The following is a 5,526-nucleotide window of genomic DNA, read 5'->3' as shown; positions in this document are numbered from 1 at the left end:
CTGAACGTAGAGGAATGCAGCTTCCGCTTCTGTAACCATACTTAATTGATCACTAGGTATTCCTGCCTTTAAGAAATAAAATAAGCAGAAATTCAGATTAAAATTGGAATTATGAAACATATTTAATTGTAATTATGTATGTGACGATTTCTATCTCATAACTGAACAATCATCTTCATTTGCATGAAATGAAATGTTTTCGTTTACTATCTTTCTCTAATTTTTAACATTTGACTGCATTTGCTCAACTCAATCTTACAGCTACTCTATCAGCAGCCATTTTGTAGCTGTATCTACAGCTAAAAAATGCATGATTAAAACGTCTTTAACATACTTCACCACTACAGTACATCAAAATAAGACCAACGACCCAACCTAATGTGAAAAAAGGTATTATCGTAGTAATTTGTTTGCCAAACTGTGAAAGTTAGGGATAGGTAAATAAATGTATGCTGTCAGATACCCTTTTTGGAGTCTTTTCAAACCATCTTGATTTTTTTAGTAGATATCAGGTCCCCAACTGCATCTGGTGTCGACAAAATATTTCTGTAGATACTAGTAAAAAGTAAAATCACAAAAATACTGAACTCAGAGGAAAATCAATTTGGAAAGTCCATAATCACATGGCAAAATCAAAAAACAAAACGCATCAAAAACGAATGGACAAGAACTGTCATATTCCTGACTTGGTACAGGCATTTTCAAATGTAGAAAATGGTGGATTAAACCTGGTTCTATAGCGCTAACCCTCTCACTTTAATAACAGTCTCATCAAATTCCGTTACATTTACATGATGCGTTAAATAAACAGTCACAATCAATAAAATAGTCAAAATATGGGAACATCAGTCATCATCGTATAACAATTGATTGTAATTGTAATTGTTTCCAAACTATGAAACGTTAAGATGTGGTTGTTGAAAGAAACATTTTCAGACATTACATCTTGAGCAATTCGTAACAATTCTGGAATATTCTAAATCCTTAATTTCATTTAGTACCATATAGACCTCAAATTCCCAGCTTCCATGTGCACCTCAGGTGTAAAATGTTTTTGCCGTAGGGATATTGTTGAGTTGAGTTTGGGTAGAGGATAGGCATTTCGTCAGATCTCAACTTTGGATCTATTGAAAAAAAGATAAAGGAGATACTGAAACCTGCATCTTTAATTCAAGTAGATCTTATGTCGCCGTGAGAAAATTTGCAAACTCTGAAAGTTGAACTGGGGTAAGGGATATGAATTTTGTCAGAGTCAAACATTGTACCTTCTTTTGAAAAAGAAAAGAAAAAGTGTTTACGTAGGGGCTTTAAAAGTTTGAGAAAGGGTATGGGAATATTGTTAGACCCTAACTTTGGATTGTTACGTGTAACCAGGCGTTTTTATCTTAAATGAATGTTCCAGTAAAATACTTGCATCCAAGTTGTCCACACACAATACGTCAATACCAAAAACTATAACTATCTATGTTATGCACAATGAACCAAAATATATACACTAGCTATATACAAAGTAACAATGAACAATAAAACAATTATATATTTACAAATATTATTATAACACAGCCTGTCCTCCTATAAGAACAATCTGTCCATTACGACAGTGCGGGCAGGTATAATATGTTACTACCAGACAGTGCGGGCTGGTACAACTTGAACTCCGAGTAAGACAGTCTGTCACTACCAGTCAGTGTGGCTAATACAACTTGTCCTCCGAGCGGGACAGTCTGCAACAAACAAACATTGTGGACTGTTGCAGTCTGTTCTCCGAGTGGGACAATTTGCTCTTCCAACTTCCAATGTTAGACCAACTTGTACCCAGTACAAGTTGTCCCCTGAACAAGTTGTCCTCCTATCAATATTACCGCTATGTAGCGTATTCTCTATTGTAAGCCAGTCTTCTTCTGTAAAAACATCGTCAGAACCCGATGTATATTCCTCACTCACTTATATACTCTAGGGAGAATTCACTATTTATTGGATAGTGGTGTTCTCTAAATGTTCCCTATACTGAACACAAGAGTACCTCCCAAACACCCCCATACCATTGAACCCAACCGCTGACTTTCCCGCGAAACGTCTAAATCCGCACAACGTTTCATTCTGCATGAAATATACATAATGCACACCAAGATTCTTCTTGTTTGTTACTTAACAATCAATAAACATTACAGGACATATTGTTCAAAACCCTACTTTACAAGATACCACATAATGATTTTTTAGACCCAATGTTCCCATCTTCTGTTTGCCCCTGAATTGAAAAGAAAATATATATATACTGCAAGAAATTTCATTCTCAATTGAGTTTTTTCAAGAGTACATGTACTTTTCATGTTATTTTTTCTTGTTTTACAAATAGTACCAAGTACATGTATACTGTTATTAAGCATCAAATCGGTGCATGAAAAATCCATGATACATATAGATAGCCGGGTTGAGTTTATCATCGTAGCAGATGCATAGCGACTACGTAGCTGTTATCGATATCTATGTAGCAGGTAGTCTATAGTTACACGTTCAATAGTCAAAATCTACGTAGCACTATGTAACAGCTACGATGTTGAACGCGGCCCAGGTTTTTTAGTATGTACCCACACGGGCATGTCGTCGTCTACAAAAAAACGCATCATTGGCGATCGACTACACATTTTGGTTGGCCAAAAAACATTATTTTGTCACCACAGCCATTACCTCCTTTTCTAGAATATTATGTTACAGATTGAAATGTTCTATGGAATATTGTTTAGGATACGCAATTTGTTCCAGGGTCCGTGTAACACTTATCAATTTAAATAAAGTTTTCATATTTTTCTTTTGATTTTTGATAAAAGTTTTAAAATATCAAAGTTTCACCAAATGATTACAATTTTAGAATGATGAACTTCGTTGAGATTTTACATAATTTAGATATTTAAGAAAACTTTAACAATATTAAGGTTGTACCCAACACCTTCACTAAAATTAATTTTGCTCGTTTAATTTTCTGAAAATTTTGACAAAGCATTAACTTTGACCCTTTGACAAAAATATAAAAATTTCTAAAAATTTGAACCAATCGTTTAATCAGAAAAATTGCACTGGTTTTATAGCAGTTTGACAAACACTTATTTTGATCATTGAAAAGCTTAATATTCCCTTAACAACACAACGTAATTAAAACGTTTTGCTGGTTTTACAGAGTTATCTCCCTGTAGTGTTAGGTACCACCTTAAACTGAACGTACAGTTTTGATCATTTCGATTTTTGAAAGTTTGAATGTTTTGATTTTTGAAAAAAATAAAGGAAAGGGAAATGACAGCGGATACTAGACCCATTTCAAGTGCGAAACAGAATAAAAACGGTGTACAAAACCAAATGATATTTACAAAACCAAATGAAAACGAAAACAATATTTTTTGAAAAGCTAAATATGATTTAAAACAAGAGGTTGACGTGTTTGATCTACTGGATGCAAACTAGAAATATGATTCTTTAAGACGAACATATATTGACCTTATTTTTACATAGTTTGATTCTCTAAATAAATAAGCAGTAACTAACAATTATTTGTCAACTTTGTGATAACTGCTCTAAATATGGTTATTAAAAGAGTATGTCTGTTTATCTTATCTCCTATACATTTCTAGGATTATAATTGGTTTAAAGCATCAGCGTGGAGACTGTGTATATTTAATATCAAATTAGAAGAGAGGCGGGGCTTATTTCAATACAGTGTTAGTAATTGAGTTACCACTTGGCCCATATTGCATTAACTAAATGTTTTGGAAGTTCTGTTTCTTATTGTTATATCAAGGTTGTTTAATTGCTTTTATTGTTGTTAATTTTTTTGTTCAGACCAATACAAGTAGGTTCTAAAAATTGAAGACTTGAATACCTTTATATAAAAATAAGAAGATGAAGTTGGAATGCAAATGAGACGACTCTAGTCTAAATTCAACAAATAAAGATAGTCAGGAAAGATAATCTCTTATTTAAAATAAGCCATAAATTACAACAACAAAAAATGCAGTCACAAAAAACATTAATCCGCCCATTTACTATTTCCCGCTAACAATAAAATTTGAAGTAAATAGAATAACTACTAAATAAAAATAAACAAATCACGGCATACTTCCGAAGCTCTTTTCTGTATGTACCTACATCCGGAACAATAAGACAAACCTGAATATTTGAAAGCAAAGTATATGAAACAATTGAAGAGGTCTTTGACCAAAAGTGACATCAGATATAGCAAAACCCAATTGAGGTCAACATTGCCTAAGGGAGTTGAATTCTATATTTTTTAAAAATCTATATATAAATGACCAATTATCAGTTGATAAACTGTCAAAAAGTTGCAACTAATTTATGCATGTTCAGGACGATATCAAATTAACAATAAATACAATTGGTGTGTCCTGTATAATAGAATTAAGCAAACTTAAGATCGCAACTGGAAATGTTGATATTTTGGAAAGGGACAGAAGTCTTACATTGCAAGAGGCAAACAACGAGTTGATGCAGGTTTTTTTTCAACTTTCAGAGTGCGTTACACTCCCACTACACGCCCCATCCTTACGGAAAGTAGCTGCATACTTGTACTTTGCTCGAGGTTGATTGTCGTACGATATGCTACAAATGCAAAATACCAAATATGGCAGCCCTTAATAGAAGAAAAGTATCCCGTTTCCTTTTAATCGCAATTTTAAATATAGGTGTGTTTAGAGAGAGGGAGCCTGGCTACCTAAAATTGAACTAATATGGGGGTCCACAAATTTCCACCTACTGTGAACGTTTTAAACCTACTTTTTTATGATACAGCAAAAGTTTTAATTTTGTGTGAATTTTGTAGATGTATCACCAATTCAATTTTTGATCTATATTGAATTGAGGGAAAATGGGTTTGAAACAACCTCCAAACGACCCATGATTCTGTAGTTAGGAGTAACTAAATTGCATTCATGGTTACATTCATGTCCGTAAAAATCAAATAACTGGTGTTTCGTATTATTTCTTCAAAAAATTAGAACAATGTGACACTATTCAATGCTTACTATTCAAAATTTTAGGAAATGGATTCTGGTAACATATTTTATTTGCTAATTTTATCTAAAGATGATTTTTGTTTATAGACGTAGCATGGCGGAGTTTTCGTTGATTATACTTTTTCCAGTAAACCTTTCATCTCTTGATATATACTGTGAATGTTTCGTGAATGTTTATATAAATATTTACCTATTTGAAAGACGTGTATAATATCAAATGTTAAGAAAAAATATATAGTTTAGTCCCTAAGAAAACTTATATTTTGTCGTCGCTATTTTACAAGTAGATGCAATTCAAGTACTTGGTGCAATTTTGATACTGTGACGTTATTTGATAAATGCATTTATTTTACAGGCCATAGTCGGACCGTTTGCTACATGTAACGAGAGTCCCGCCTGGATCCGCACATGAAAAATGTGCCAATATTATAACCACGTTTATAGCTGTAATCACAAAGTTGACAAATAATTTCTGCTTGCTATTCATTTATTTAGAGAATCA

Source organism: Mytilus trossulus, chromosome 13 (genome assembly GCF_036588685.1).
Source record: "Mytilus trossulus isolate FHL-02 chromosome 13, PNRI_Mtr1.1.1.hap1, whole genome shotgun sequence".
Lineage (NCBI taxonomy): Eukaryota > Metazoa > Mollusca > Bivalvia > Mytilida > Mytilidae > Mytilus > Mytilus trossulus.
This window is presented reverse-complemented; position numbering follows the sequence as displayed.